A 16,947-nucleotide genomic window follows, 5' to 3' on the forward strand; every position below is an offset into this window, starting at 1 on the left:
ATAAAAATTAAATTTGTAAAAGCTGAGGTCTATGTGACAGAAATAGACATAATTTTTTGAATATGTCATAAATGAAAATAATATAGTTTCTTCCTTGAAGGTTCTTTTTAATCAGGTCTAAAAACAGTCCCTCGGAGAAGGCAATGGCACCCCACTCCAGTACTCTTGCCTGGAAAATCCCATGGATGGAGGAGCCTGGTGGGCTGCAGTCCATGGGTTCTCGAAGAGACGGACACGACTGAGCGACTTCACTTTCACTTTTCACTTTCATGCATTGGAGAAGGAAATGGCAGCCCACTCCATTGTTCTTGCCTGGAGAATCCCAGGGACGGGGAGCCTGGTGGGCTGCCGTCTATGGGGTCACACAGAGTCGGACACAACTGAAGTGACTTAGCAGCAGCAGCAGAAAGAGTCCCTAATCAAAGGTATTTCTGAGAGTTTACTTTCTATTTGACTCAGTTTAGCATAGATGAGAACACTTGAGTTAATATCAGGAAATTGATTCTCTCTGTTATTAAGTTTTTCTGTGACCTTCTATATGTGCAGAATCAACTATCAGTAGTAATTGATCTTAATTCTTATTAGTATCTATTATATTATTAATTATAAGTAATTAGTCAATTGTTAATATGAATTGTTAGTGAGAATAATGTATCTGTTACTAATTAAAGTCATGTTATTTAATTCAATAACATTTACAAATATTTATTCAAATAAATATTTATTCAAATAAATAAATTCAAATACAATGCAAAGCATTGTATTCCACGAGCCAAACTTTTTTTCGTATATAATTTCATTTGTTTATATTTGGTCTTTGCTGCTGCTGCCCCAGTTTTAGCAAGACAGGGCTGCTCATCACCATGGCTTCTCTTGCTGCGGAGCACCGCGTTAAGCGTGCAGGCTTCAGTAGTTACAGCACGTGGGCTCAGTCAGTGTGGCCCATGGGCCGGCTTGCCCTGGGCCATGAGGGATCTTCCTGGCCCGAGGATTGAACCCGTGTCCCCTGCACTGGCAGAGAGAGGTTTATTGCAGGGCCCTGCAAGGAGACACTGGCTCACTCCCTAAAAGCCTTGAGCTCCCAGAAGGGTTTTGGCAAAGCGAAAACCCTTTTAAAAGTGAAGTGACGGAAGGGGGTCTCAGGGTCTGTGGTCAGCTTGTGCACAATTCTCTGATGGGCTGATTGGCAAGTCAGCAGGGTGGTGTCACAGGGGTTAACATCATTAGTCTTTAGGCTCCAGGAGGCCTGGGGCCATGTGTTCCTGGTAGCTGAGTAGTTAACATCTTCCATTGTTGGAGAGGGGGAGGGTTTCTACATCTGCAGAACAACTCAGGGACAGTGCATGGAATGCTATTATCTAGGTGCCCCCAGAGGGGTGCTAAAGCAAAAGATATGGGGAAAGGCCTGTCCCCTCCACAGGGTTCTGCTCAGTTACAATATTAGTTCAATTGATCGAATGAAATAACCTTGGACTTCCAAAGGCCTACAGACCTCAGTTTGAGAAATTCTTTTTCTGACTTGTTGTTTGATTCATATCCACCTCGTTACCCCCCTGTCATCAGCAAGCTGAGAAGACCAGGTTACCAAGGATGTTCATCAGTCTCCCTTCTGCTAGGCTTCACTCCCACCTCACATTCCTCCCCTGGGTTTGCCCCCCAAGGTCACCCCTGCTGAGTGACCACCTGCCTCCCTACACATCCTTTCAGGCCCTTGAAAGGCCATTCTCCTCCTACTCAGGCCTGCAGTGCTGCTTTCCTGGGAGAAGTTCATTCTCTACTCTTCTCCTTTTTGATTTCTCCCCCCAAGCACTTTGCCGAGACTTAACCACTTTGATTTGCACCTAGATACTGATGACTCCCAAATATATTTCCCTGGGGTATATCTCTTTTCCGATTCCCAGACACATGGCTATGACTGCTTATTGGATATTTGCATGTAGAAACCTGAAAGGTTTTAATTTTTTTAAGCCTTTTTGAATTTGTTACACTATTGCTTCTGGCTTATGTTTTGATTTTTTGGCCACAAGGCATGTGGGATCTTAGCTCTCCAACCAGGGATCAAACTGACTGACGCCCCCTGCGAAGTCTTAAGTACTTAAGTTCCCTGAAAGGAGTCTTAATAACCTGTATATACAAGTCAGTCTAGACACCGAGCCCAAGACCCAGATCTCTTCCACTCACCTCCTCCTTTCCCGTTAGTGTCGCTCCTAACGGGAAGTCTCCTCCTCGACCCGTCTTCAATCCCAGAAAACTCGAAACCATCCAGAAGCTGCTGTCATCCTCTGTCTTTCTTGTTAGCCAGCCTCTCAGGATTTTCTCAAATACATGCCATTTTCCCATCCACACTGCTGCCGCCACGGTGCCCTGTTTCTTGCCCAGGTTTTCCCAATACCTTTCTAATTGTTTGCTTTTCATCTTAAGCAACCCTGTCCAGTCTTTCCAAAGCTCTCTTTCTGAAATCCTGCCAGCCTGGGACCCATGGCACATTTCTCACATATGTTCTGGGCTGGTCCTACCATGTTAATGTACATCTTCCATTGACTTCAAATATGTTTTGCTGGTATCACCTTCATCAGAACTTGAAGAATTCCTAGAGATGCACAATCATGACTTTCAGTCTAGCTGCCTGGCATACCCCAAGGACGTGTAGCTAACTGCCTACTTGTGAGTCACTTCATTAGTATTTTCCTCATGGGTAGTGCTGGATCAAGTCCAATTAAAGAGTTTAATAAAGGGCTAACCACCAATTTAAACAAGTTTATGAGATTAACGTTGAACGTTTAGAGTTTAGATTAACGTTGAGAGTTTAAGTCTGAAGACGTCAGTCCCCCCAAATTATTCCTCTGTGTTGCTTACTAAAGAGAGTATTAAAAATAATATGGAGGAAGGCAGATTTGTGAAAATGATGGAAATTAGATGGGCTCATTTCGAGTCTCAAATCGTCCCTGTCTGTCGCTTGGGAGGTTGTTACACAAGCCACTTTGGCTCTCATTTTGCTCAACTGATGACCTGGACCTACATGATAATCTATAACACATGCTCAGGAAATCTAAATTCGCTGAGTTCTTTAGAACTTACTAGCTTTGATCACAGGCTTCTCAGGTGGCGCAGTGGTAAAGAATCTGCCTGCCACTGAGGTAGACGCAGGAGACTCAGGTTCAATCCCTGGGTCAGGAATGATCCCCTAGAGTAGGAAATAGCAACCCGCTCCAGTATTCTTGCCTGGAAAATTCCATGGGCAGAGGAGCCTGGCTGGCTTTAGTCCATAGGTTGCAAAGAGTCGGACATGACTGAGCATATAAGCCCAGAGCTTCAGTCAAGTTTCACCAAAACTTTATTATGTTAGGAAATAAAGGATCAAAAAGTCAATTCTGATTTATTGGGGGATGTATTACTATGTTATTTTCCCCCCAAATCAAATTTACCTTCCTAATGATGATTTATTGGGGTTATTGTAAAGTTAGTTAACATGTTTTAATTTTATGGGAGTGATAGTTGATTTACAATGTTATGTTAATTTCTACTGTACAGCAGAGTAATTCAGTTATACATATATACATATTCTTTGTCATATTCTTTTCCATTAGGGCTTATCACAGGATATTGAATGATTTTCCTGTGCTATAAAGTAGGGCCTTGTTTATCCATTCTATAGATAATAGTTTGCATCTGCTAATCCCAAACTCCCAATCCACCCCCTCATCGGCCCCTACCCCTTGGCAACCACAACTCTGCTGTCTATTAGTTAATATGCTTTTAACAGACCACTCACTGGTGACATAGTAGTAAAGCCAGAAGTCACGCTTGGCCACGGAAAACGCTGAGGCTTCAATGAGAAAAGTCCACAGGTGAATAATTGATTACTGGCATTACAGAATGATAACAAATCCCTTCAAAACTGAAAGGAAAGCAAAGTATATTTCACATCATGGAGGGAGCGTAAAGTTCCTGGAATGATGAGCTGTTACCCCGAGTCCTGACAGTATCTTGGTCTCCGGGAGAGCACCATTGCGTCCTCTGCCAAGACACACACTCCATATTTCCTCCCATTACATCTGCCTTGAAGGCTGACAAAACCCAGAGCAAATCCATCACAAGGCTGGAGTTAATCCAATAGACTCGCCTTCCGCTGCTGGAAATCAGGCCCCACATCTGGGAAGGCAGTGCTTGTTACAATGAATGAGATCACACATTTGACCATCTTATTAGAATCCTCTTCTAAAGTTCATGAGTGGAGAGCGAGGTTAAGTTGAGATTAAACGGAAACCCCATCCTCTGTGCCGATTGCAATATCTGATAACACACTTGACTTGGTGCATTTCAGTTGCCTGGTACTCAAAGTCCAGCTCGAATAGGAAATAATTGGTATAATTCTAGAAAAGATTCAATCATGGGGAAATAAATGAGATTAATAGTCTTTGACTTGAGTTCATACACATCAGTTGAACTCCAGCCATCCATCAGGTTCTAAGAACCAGGGACTTCCCTGGTGGTCCAGCAGTTAAGACTGTGCTTTCACTTCAGGGGACAAGGGCTCAGTCCCTGGTTGGGCAATTAAGATCCCACATACCATGTGGTACAGCCAAAAAAAAAAAAGGAGTTTGGCTGTGAAGCAAGCTTCCTTCCACATAGCCCATTGCTTGATGAGGACAAAGCAGCCCAGTTTGGAAGAAGACGCTAATCAGCAGCTTAGACTTCATGGTATCTTGTGGACACAACTTCTGAGGTCTGACTCTACATTGGTCACCTTTTCTTCTAAGAGAGAACCTCTGCTTTTCAACAATAACCCTAGAGTTAAAGCTCAGATTGACTGATACTCAACCCATGTCAAAAGTGCAATTGAGATAAACAGTATCTGAGAGACAACTTGAAGAACAAGTTTAGCATCCTTATTGGTTACAGGGGCCAAGCAGAACATTAAAACTGACGCTGCCTGGTTTATATGAACTTAGCCACTTTAAAAGTGCCATGTTCCCACTTGCACTAACAGTTGATATTAAAAGACACTTTCACAAAGAAAGTTCGTTTATATATTACAGTTCCATAAAGTTTATCCTTTCCTTGTATAAGTAATTCATACTCGTTGTAGACATTTTGGAGGCTGTAGAAAAGGGAGAAAAGGAAAACTACCCTGGATCATTTCATTTCCCAGCCAGGATGGTTTATTCCTATTCTTTCTTTGTCCCATGAGATTATTTAGAACAGCATGACAAGATAGTAAACATAATTTGCAATGTATGTTTTTTTTCTAGAAAAATTGTGCTGAGAACATTGTTCATGTTATGTTCTGCCCTTTATATCAGAGTCTACACAATTTCCTCCCAGAATGTAAGATTGTGAGGGAATGATCTCTTCTTACACGTTAGTATGATTTCTTTTCTTTATCTTTTATTCCCTTTTTCTCTTTCCAGTTACAACAGTTGGTCTACAAGTGGTAAAAAGGTAGGGATCCTCTAAGTGGACATCTAGCTATTTTAGATAAATTTTACCTTTTAAGCTCCCCTATTCTTCCCCAGGCTTCTCTGGTGGCTCAGTGATAAAGACCCTGCCTGCCAATGCAGGAGACATAGGTTTGATCCTTGGGTTGTCAGGAAGATCCCCTGGAGAAGGAAGTGACAACCCACTCCAGTATTCTTACCTGGAAAATTCCATGGACAGAGGAGCCTAGTGGGCTTCAGTCCATGGGGTTGCAAAGAGTTGGACGTGACTGGAGCAAATAAACAATAGCAATATTTTCCCCAGGGTAATAGGAAAACTTGATGGGTATGAATAAATACTGTTGGCAGTCTTTTGAGAAATGATGCTGACAATAGAAGCACTGGAAGCCTTGATAGGATATATTTTGAATTTTTTTTTTTTTTTTTTTGGTTGTCCTGGGTCTTCGCTGTTGCTGCCCGGGCTTTCTCGCTTTGCAGTGAGTGAGCAGGGGTTACTCTTCATTGTGGAGCACAGTTTCAATAGTTGTGGTGCATGGGCTTAGTTGCTCTAAGACATGTGGAATCTTCCTGAACCAGGGATCAAACCTGCTCCTCTGCATTGGCAGGCAGATTCTCATTTACTGTATCACTAGGGAATTCCCTTTAGTAAATATTTTTCTAAAGGTATGTGGGGAGGGGGTGGAAATCATTATACTGTAGACATGTAACCCCATCTTTTTGTCATTGTTCAGTCCTCAGTCGTGACTCTCAGCGATCCCATGGACTGCAGCACACCAGGCTTCCCTGTCCTTCCTTATCTCCTGGAGTTTGTCAAACTGATGTCCATTGAGTCAATGATCTACAAGCAGATCATTAAACGGGGATACTGGAGCATTCTTAGGCAAATGAAGTGATTGCTGAGGTCACAGAAATGGGTGGGTCTAGTGGGACTCCTGGAGAAGGCAATGGCACCCCACTCCAGTACTCTTGTGAAGTGAGCAGAAGTAATGCCATGGCAGGCAGCTTAGATTAGGAGTAGGCCTTCCTACTTCTCGGTGGTAAGATTATCAGACCACCTGGATACAACCAATCAGCTTAACACTGACCGCTGTTTGCCAATTAGGAATGGGGCGGAAACCCCTGGGAAAGTCCCACAGGCGCAAAAGTTTTGAGTGTGTTTGACCAATGAAATTGCTTTGCAAACTTGTAACCAATCTGCTTAAACCAACTACCAACGGCGTGTGCTCACCCTATAAATTTGTGTAACAGCTTGGGCTCGGGGCTCTCTGACCCCGCACCACTGCGTTGGATGCGGTAGGAGCCCTGACTCGAGTCAGCAATAAACTTCCCTTTTTGCGATTTGCATTGTCTTGGAGGCCTTCTCTCTTCCCGCTTGGGGATTTGGACATCGGACATAACACTCTTGCCTGGAAAATCCCACGGACGGAGGAGCCTGGTAGGCTGCAGTCCATGGGGTCGCTAGAAGTCGGACACGACTGAGTGACTTCACTTTCACTTTTCACCTTCATGCCTTGGAGAAGGAAATGGCAACCCCCTCCAGTGTTCTTGCCTGGAGAATCCCAGGGACGGCGGAGTCTGGTGGGCTGCCATCTATGGGATCGCACAGAGTTGGACACGACTGAAGCGACTTAGCAGCAGCAGCAGCAGTGGGACCCCTGCCTCTCAACGCGGCACCTATGTGTGCATCAGATACACACAGATACATGGTCCTAAAGGTCCATGCCTGCATGAACAGGGGTGAACAGTGGAAATCATAAAACTGTTCCCTTTCCTTTCAGTCAAAGCAATTCTCCTTTTTATCCTGGGTATTAGTCGCTCAGTCGTGTCTGATTCTGCAATCCCATGGACTATTGCCCACCAGGCTCCTCTGTCCATGGAATTTCACAGGCAAGAAAACTGAAGTGGGTTGCCATTCTCTTCTCCAGGGGATCTTCCTGACCCAAGAATTGAACCCAGATCTCCCACGCAGGTGGAGTCTTTACCACTGAGCCACCAGGGAAGCTAAGTACACTATTGATACTATGTATAAAACAGATAACTAAATGAGAACCTATGTATATCATAGGGATCTCTACTGAGTGGTCTATGGTGAGCTAAATGGGAAGGAAATCCAAAAATGAGGGGATATATGTACATGTATAGCTGGTTCATTTTTCTATGCAGCAGAAACTAACACAACTTTGTCAAGCAGCTATGCTCCAGTAAAACTCAACTAAAAAACTAAATAAAATATTAAATACCTGGGGGGGAGAAAAGAATTCTACATCAGTGCACCTGCTGGATGTCAGCTCCCGCTGACTGCCTTGGGCTGATACCCTTGTTTAGAGTTGAGATGCTATAACCCTAACCTAGACTGGTATGGCATCTGTGAGCAAGACCTCTGGAGTCCATCAGGCTAGGGTTAATTCCACATTGACCTGCTGTCAGCTTCATAGGCTCTCGGAGACATTCTCTCTTCTAAAAAAATTGATATCATCATGTTATCTTCATATCTTGCCTTTCTTGTTTCAGAAAAAAAAAGAGCTAGACCACCAGGGTAAAAGCTCTAAAAAATAGATTTTATTTCAATGCAAGGAAAATTTTTCTTTTGAAAAGCCACATAATGTGCACAAAATGTTCACACAAAATGTTTCACATAATGACTGTATTCATGTTAATATCTGGATTATGGTATGATATTATAGTTTAGCAAAATGCTGCCAACTGAAGGAATGGAGAATAGGACTTAAGGGATCTCTCTGTTCTAATTCTTGCAACTAAATGCCAACCTGCAATTATCTCAAAATTTAAAAATTAATTTAAATATTAAGCATTTAAACTAAAAGTCACATAAATATAAGCAGATAACATTCTGATTAAAACAGACTGGGCTGCACCACGAAACTGGGCCCCATCATGGGTGTGTTGAGGCTGAACGTGAACCACTCTTATCTGAACATAATAGCAGACAAGGTAGATGTCTGCTGTCTAATGTGTGCCTTTTTGCTGACCTATTTCCAAGAGACTAAGGAAAGATTATGTGCATTTTTAAAAGCTATGTGCACATGTGGTGCTGGTGTGAGCAATGGATGGATTGTGCTTTTTACAGGAGCAACCCCAGGAAGAAGTAGAATATTAAAAACAAGCAAACAGCTGACTAAGAAACCTACTGTTAGGTGCCCCCTGGGTCACATTTTGCTACAAATACCAAAGACAAGAATTATTTTCTTGTTTTTTTTTTTTTTAATTTTTTTTTAATTGAAGGATAATTGCTTTACAGAATTTTGTTGTTTTCTGTCAAACCTCAACATGAATCAGCCATAGGTATACATACATCCCCTCCCTTTTGAACCTCCCTCCCATTTCCCGCCCCATCCCACCCCTCTAGGTTGATGCAGAGCCCCTCTTTCCGTTTCCTGAGCCATACAGCAAATTCCCGTTGGCTATCTGTTTTACATATGGTAATATAAGTTTCCATGTTACTCTCAGCATACATCTCACCCTCTCCTCCCCTCTCCCCATGTCCATAAGTCTATTCTCTATGCCTGTTTCTCCATTGCTGCCCTGGAAATAAATTCTTCAGTACCATTTTTCTAGATTCTGTATACATGCCTTAGTATATGATATTAATCTTTCTCTTTGTGACTTACTTCACTCTGTCTAATAGGCTCTAGGTTCATCCACCTCATCAGAACTGACTCAAATGTGTTCCTCTTTATTGCCGAGTAATATTCCATTGTGTATATGTAACACAACTTCTTTATCCATGCATCTGTCAATGGATATCTGGGTGGCTTCCATGTTCTAGCTGTTGTAAATAGTGCTGCAATGAACAATGGGATACATGTCTATTTTTCAATTTTGGTTTCCTCAGGGTATGTGCCTAGGAGTGGGATTGCAGGGTCATATTGTGGTTTTATTCCAAGCTTTTTAAGGAATCTCCATACCGTCTTCCATAGTGGCTGCATCAATTTACATTCCCACCAACAGTGCAAGAGCATTCCCTTTTCTCCACACCCTCTCCAGCATTTACTGTTTGCAGACTTTTTGATGATGGCCATTCTGGCTAGTATGAGGTGATATCTCACTGTGGCTTTGATTTGCATTTCTCTAATAATGAGTGATGTTGAGCATCTTTTCATGTATTTTTTAGCCATCTGTATGTCCTCCTTGGAGAGATGTCTGTTTAGGTATTTTCCCCACTTTTTGGTTAGGTTGCTTGTTTTCCTGGTATTGAGTTGTATGAGCTGCTTGTATATTTTGGAAATTAATCCTTTGTCAATTGTTTCATTTGCTTTTATTTTCTCGCACTCTGAGGGTTGTATTTTCACCTTGCTTATAGTTTCCTTTGCTGTGAAAAAGCTTTTAAGTTTAATCAGGTCCCACTTGTTTACTTTTGTTTTTATTTCTGTTACTCTAGGAGGTGGGTCATAGGGGATCTTGCTTTGATTTATATCATCGAGGGTTCTGCCTATGTTTTCCTCTAAGAGTTTTATAGTTTCTGGTCATACATTTAGGTCTTTAATCCATTCTGAGTTTCTCTTTGTGTATAGTGTTAGGAAATGTTCTAATTTCATTCTTTTACATGTAGCTGTCCAGTTTTCCCAGCACCGTTTATTGAAGAGGCTGTCTTTGCCCCATTGTATATTCTTGCCTCCTTCATCAAAAATAAGGTGCCCATAGGTGCATGGGTTTATTTCTGGGCTTTCTCTCTTGTTCCATTGGTCTATATTTCTGTTTTGGTGCCAATACCGTACTGTCTTGATGACTGTAGCTTTGTAGTATAATCTGAAGTCAGGAACATTGGTTCCTCTGGCTCCATTCTTCTTTCTCAAGACTGCTTTGGCTATTCACGGTCTTTTATGTTTCCATATGAATTGTGAAATTTTTTGTTCTAGTACTTTGAAAAATGCTGTTGGTAATTTGATAGGGATCACAATGAATCTGTAGATTGCATTTGGTAGTATAGTCATTTTCACAATATTAATTCCTCCTACCCAGCAACATGGAATATCTCTCCATCTGTTTATGTTGTCTTTGATTTCTTTCATCAGTGTCTTATAATTTTCTGTGTACAGTTCTTTTGTCTCCTTAGGTAAGTTTACTCCTGGATATTTAATTCTCTTTGTTGCAATGGTGAATGGGATTGATTTCTTAATTTCTCTTTCTGATTTTTCATTGTTAGTATATAGAAATGCAACTGATTTTTGTGTATTGATTTTGTATCCCGAGACTTCGCTAAATTCACTGTAAAGCTCTAGTAATTTTCTGATAGTATCTTTCAGTTCAGTTCAGTTCAGTTCAGTCACTCAGTCACATCTGACTCTTTGCAACCCCATGAATCACAGCACGCCAGGCCTCCCTGTCCACCACCAACTCCCAGAGCTTACTCAAACTCATGTCCATCGAATTAGTGATGCCATCCAGCCATCTCATCCTCTGTCATCCCCTTCTCCTCCTGCCCCCATCTCCCAGCATCAAGGACTTTTCCAATGAGTCAACTCTTCTCATGAAGTGGCCAAAGTACTGGAGTTTCAGCTTCAGCCTCAGTCGTTCCAATGAACACCCAGGACTGATCTCCTTTAGGATGGACTGGTTGGATCTTCTTGCAGTCCAAGGGACTCTCAAGAGTCTTCTCCAACACCACAATTCAAAAACATCAATTTTTCGGCGCTCAGCTTTCTTCACAGTCCAACTCTCACATCCATACATGACCACTGGAAAAACCATAGCCTTGACTAGACGGACGTTTGTTGGCAAAGTAATGTCTCTGCTTTTTAATATGCTATCTAGGTTGGTCATAACTTTCCTTCCAAGGAGTAAGCGTCTTTTAATTTCATGGCTGCAATCACCATCTGCAGTGATTTTGGAGCCCCCCAAAATGAAGTCTGACACTGTTTCCACTGTTTCCCCATCTATTTCCCATGAAGTGATGGGACCAGATGCCATGATCTTAGTTTTCTGAATGTTGAGCTTTAAGCCAACTTTTTCACTCTCCTCTTCCACTTTCATCAAGAGGATTTTTAGTTCCTCTTCACTTTCTGCCATAAGGGTGGTGTCATCTGCGTATCTGAGGTTGTTGATATTTCTCCCAGCAATCTTGATTCCAGCTTGTGCTTCTTCCAGTCCAGCATTTCTTATCATGTACTCTACATATAAGTTAAATAAGCAGGGTGACAATATACAGCCTTGACGTACTCCTTTCCCTATTTGGAACCAATCTTTAGGGTATTCTATGTATATTATCATGTCACCTGCAAACAGTGAGAGCTTTACTCCTTCTTATCTTATCTGGATTCCTTTTATTTCTTTTTCTTCTCTGATTGCTGTAGCTAGGACTTTCAGAACTATGTTGAATAATAGTGGTGAGAGAGGACACTCTTGTCTTGTTCCTGATCTTAGGGAAAATGCTTTCAGTTTTTCACCATTGACAATAATGTTTGCTGTAGGCTTATCATATATGGTCTTTACTATGTTGAGGTAGGTTCCTTCTGTGCCCATTTTTTGAAGAGTTTTAATCATAAATGGGTGCTGAATTTTGTCAAAGGCTTTTTCTGCATCTATTGAGATTATTTTATGGTTTTTATCTTTCAATTTGTTAATATAGTGTATCACATTGATTGATTTGCAAATATTGAAGAATCCTTGCATCGCTGGAATAAACCCAGTTTGCTCATGGTATATGAGCTTTTTGATGTGTTGCTGAATTCTGTTTGCTAGAATTTTGTTGAGGATTTTTACATCTATGTTCATCAGTGATATTGGCCTGTAGTTTTCTTTTTTTATGTCATCTTTGTCTGATTTTGGTATCAGGGTGATGGTGTCCTGGTAGAATGAGTTTGGAAGTGTTCCTTCCTCTGTAATTTTTTGAAAGAGTTTTAGAAGGATAGGCATTAGCTCTTCTCTAAATGTTTGATAGAATTCTCCTGTGAAGCCATCTTGTCCTGGGCTTTTGTTTTTTTGGGAGATTTATATCACAGTTTCAATTTCAGTTCTTGAAACTGGTTTGTTCATAATTTCTATTTCTTGCTGATTCAGTCTTGGAAGATTGAACTTTTCTAAGAATCTGGCCATTTCTTCCAGGTTATCCATTTTATTGCCATATTGTTGTTGTTCATAATAGTTGTTCATAATAGTCTCTTATAATCCTTTGTATTTGTGCATTTTCTGTTGCAACCTCTCCTTTTTCATTTCTAATTTTGTTGATTTGATTCTTCTCTCTTTTTCTTGATGAGTCTGGCTAAAGGCCTGTCAATTTTGTTTATCTTCTCAAAGAACCAGCTTTTAGTTTTATTAATCTCTATTATTGTTTCTTTCATTTCTTCTTCATTTATTTCTGCTTGGATATTATTCCTTCTATTAATTTGGGGTTTTTTGGTTCTTTTTCCAGTTGTTTTAGGTGTAAAGTTAGGCTCTCTTTTCCATGTTTTTCTTGTTTCTTGAGGTAGGGTTGTATTGCTATAAACTTCCTGCTTAGAACTGCTTTTGCTGCATCCCAAAGGTTTTGAGTTGTTGTGTTTTCATTGTCATTTGTTTCTAGAAATTTTTTTATTTCCCTTTTGATTTCTTCAGTAACCTGTTGGTTATTTAGAAATGTGCTGTTTAATCTCCATGTGTTTGTGTTTCTTATAGTTTTTTTCCTTGTAATTGATATCTAGTCTCTTAGTGTTGTGGTCAGAGAAGATGCTTGATAGAATTTCAATTTTCTTACATTTACTGAGGTTTGATTTGTGACCCAAGATGTGGTCTGTCCTGGAGAATGTTCCATGTGCACTTGAGAAGAAGGTGTATTCTTCTGCATTTGGATAGAATGTCCTGAAGATATCAATGAGATCCGTCTTATCTAATGTATCATTTAAGACTTGTGTTTCCTTATTAATTTTCTGTTTTGATGATCTGTCCATTGGTGTGAGTCGGGTGTTAAAGTCTCCTACTATTATTGTGTTACTGCCAATATCTCCTTTTTTGTCTGTTAGTGTTTATCTTATGTATTGAGGTGCTCTTATGTTGGGTGCAAAGATATTCACAATTGTTATGTCTTCCTCTTGGGTTGCTCCCTTGATCATTGTGTAGTGTTCTTCCTTATCTCTTGTAATCTTCTTTATTTCAAGGTCTATTTTGTCTGATATGAGGATTGCTACTCCAGCTTTCTTTTGCTTCCCACTTGCATGGAATATATTTTTCCATCTTCTCACTTTCATTCTGGTAGATATAATTTTGGGTTTCCTTTGTTCTCTGGGTCAAGCTATTGAACTTTATTTTTGTTGGACTATTTTGATTTTGCTTATGGGCATATATATGTGTGTGTATATTCAGTCACACCGTTTATTGTTGCTATAAACCTCTGCATCTACGTTGGGCTTTTGTAGTTCTGTGGAGTTTTCCTTTTTTTTCTTCTTCCTTTTTTAAAAACCTTTTCTCTTTTTTATAATTTTAACTTTCAACTTATTTTAAACCTATTATATTTTTTCTACATTTATTCCTTTGTTTGCCTTTTTTACTGTTCTTTTCCCCTTGCATTTATCTTTAATATATATAAATCTTCTTCATCTATTTAACTTTGCATAGCTATTCTTTCTTTCTTTCCTTTCTTTCCTTTCCTCTCAACATATTTGTTAGTTTTGTTTTCATTGCTTTATTCTCCTCTTGGCACCTTGCTTTAGTTTTGTTTTCCAGTTGGTGCTTTAGTTAGTTTTGTTCTTAACTGATACATATAATTTTTTATTTCCTTAGTTCACTGGGTCAATCTATTGTACTTTATTTTTGTTGGACTGTTTTGACTTTGCTCATGGGTGTATATGTATATGTGTATATTCTATTATTTTAATTATTATTTGCCTGATTTTGTAACTGCTGTTTGTCTGGGGTTCATCTTTGGTTTCTCATTTATGGATATTAATTTTAATCTCAGTGAATGCCATAACAAACCACTTGTGGAATCTTCATTCCTGACCAGAGATCAAGCCCTGAGTCTTTGGAGTGGGAACACTGACTCCAAGACCCTAGACTACCAGAGAACTAACTCTAGGGGGTATGAAATAGTGAGAACTCCCACAAAGGAAACCATTTAAATACAAGACCTGGCATCATCCAACCACCAATATTACCCTGCGCAGGACACCTCATATAAACAACAAACAAAACAAAAATACAAACCCAATCTCAGCAGACAGGATTACCACCTCACTCAGCCTTGCCCATCAGAGGAAAAACAAACAAAAACTCAGCACAGATCTTACCCTATAAGAAGCTTACACAAACCACTGGACCAACCTTAGGAGGACAGAAACCAAAAGGAAGAAAGAATTCAACCTTGAAGACTGGGAAAAGGAAACCTCAAACACAATAAGTTTAAAAAATTAATAATGAAAAGGCAGATAAATACCCCACAAATGAAGAAGCAAACTAGAGGCATAAAAGTCCAAATAAATGAAGAGGAAATAGACAAACTACCTGAAAAAGAATTCAGAATAATAGTAAAGATGATCAAAAACCTTGAAAGCAAAATGGAGAAAATGCAAGAATCAATTAACAAAGATATAGAAGAATTAAAGAATAAACATGCAGAGACAAGCAACACAATTACTGAAATTAAAAATACTCTAGAAAGAATCAATAGCAGAATATCTGAAGCAGAAGGACAAATCAGTGAGCTGGAAGATAAAATGGTGGAAATAACTTCTGAAGAGTAGAATAAAGTAAAAGGAATGAGAAGAACTGAGGATAGTCTCAGAGACCTCTGGGACAATATCAAACACACAAGCATTTGAATTATAGGGATCCCAGAAGAAGAAAAGAAAAAGAAAGGATTTGAGAAAATTTTTGAAGAAATTATAGTTGGAAATTTCCCCAACATGGAAAAGGAAATAGTGAATCAAGCCCAAGAGGCACAAAGAGTCCCATACAGGATAAAGCCAAGGAGAAACACGTCAAGACACTTATTAATCAAACTAAAAGACTAAACACAAAGAAAGAATATTAAAAGCAGCAAGGGAGAAGCAGCAAGTAACATACAAGGGAAACCCCATAGGCTTAACAGCTGATCTTTCAGCAGAAACTCTGCAGGCCAGAAGGGAATGGCAGGATATATTTAAAGTACTGAAAGGGAAAAATCTACAACCAAGATTACTGTACCCAGCAAGGATCTCATTTAAAATTGATGGAGAAATCAAAAGCTTTTGAGACAAGCGAAAGTTAAGAGAATTCGGTACCACCAAACCAGCTTTACAAAATATGTTAAATGTTAAATGGTCAAGAAATACAAGAGAAGAAAAAAGACCTACAAAACCAACCCCAAACAATTAAGAATGGCAATAAGAACATATACATCAAGAATTACTTTAAATGTAAATGGATTAAATGCTCCAACCAAGAGACACAGACTGGCTGAATGAATACAAAAACAAGACCCATATACATGCTGTCTACAGGAAATCCACTTTAGACCTCAAGACATATATAGACTGAAATAATTGCTTTTATTGGCTGCAGTGATAAAATATACTTTCCAATCACCAGAGGGAAGGTGAAATGATTAAAAATTCAGTGTAACCTAAGTACATTGAATGACCCTATGCGCACCATATTTTATTATTTTATTATTTTTTCACCAGGGAATCCATTTAAATTTGCTAGTTCTCAAAGGAGTCCAGATCACGGATTTTACCAACATATATAATTAAAGGCCTGAATTAATAATGTTTCCACAGTAATTCTTTGATTTCTAAGTTTCTATAGCTGAAGCGACAGAGTAAGGGTAGACATGACATTTCATTAAAAACTAGAAATCTTGGACTAGCATTGGGGATTTTAATTTATGCCTTAAAAAAATTAGTATTAAGAAAAGTCCTTTCCTCTATATCTATTTGAAGTTTCAATGTCATCTTAAAATATTTCAAATAACTTGCTTACTTTAAATAACAAACATTTAAAAGGGAAAATAAGGTTGAAAATCTAAATCTAAAAACAGCTTGATATTAGAATAATACTCTGGGCATAAATTACATGTAAAAAGTGTGTGTGGAAAAGTGGGTAAACAATTCACTAGCTGCACCTAGAAGCTTGCTATTAAAAAATGTCAGTGAATTCTTTTATAAAACAAGCAAAAAAGCACTTAGCAAGTAGATTAACATTCCTTGACCTATATGTATTGTAATTTTGCACACCAATTTTTCTCAAAGTATAAAAACTAACAATAATAAACAAGCTATATAATAAAATCTAAAAACTAATCTGTTTTACCTTATTTATTCTGTGAAGCAGAAACCTTGGGAAAGTAAGTCACTTGGGTAGAACTAAAGTGTGTGCACAATTTTGAAATCACAAAAATGATTTAAACTTAGCCAGTGTCTATGGGTCCCGTGTTTCTTATCTTCACAAGTGAGAAAACTGGGTTGGATTAGACATTTAACACTAACATCCTTCATCTTTTAATAAGATATTTTTCAAATTTAGAATACTTCTAGATTTACAAAAATTTGCAAAATGGTACAAAATGTACCTGTATACCCTTCACCCAGTTTCCTCTACT

At 39.3% G+C, this 16,947-nt stretch overlaps 1 long non-coding RNA gene across 1 annotated transcript in view; it reads left to right on the forward strand.

Annotated features, from left to right (window-relative positions):
- Positions 1–290: 290 nt before the first annotated feature.
- LOC133044519 (uncharacterized) overlaps positions 291–16,947 on the forward strand; it is a 34,581-nt gene continuing 17,924 nt past the window's right edge. Inside the window, exon 1 of the long non-coding RNA XR_009689961.1 lies at positions 291–425. This is a non-coding gene — a long non-coding RNA (uncharacterized LOC133044519). The remainder of the gene's footprint in view (positions 426–16,947) is intronic.

This window comes from Dama dama, chromosome 23 (assembly GCF_033118175.1).
Source record: "Dama dama isolate Ldn47 chromosome 23, ASM3311817v1, whole genome shotgun sequence".
In the NCBI taxonomy this organism is placed as follows: domain Eukaryota; kingdom Metazoa; phylum Chordata; class Mammalia; order Artiodactyla; family Cervidae; genus Dama; species Dama dama.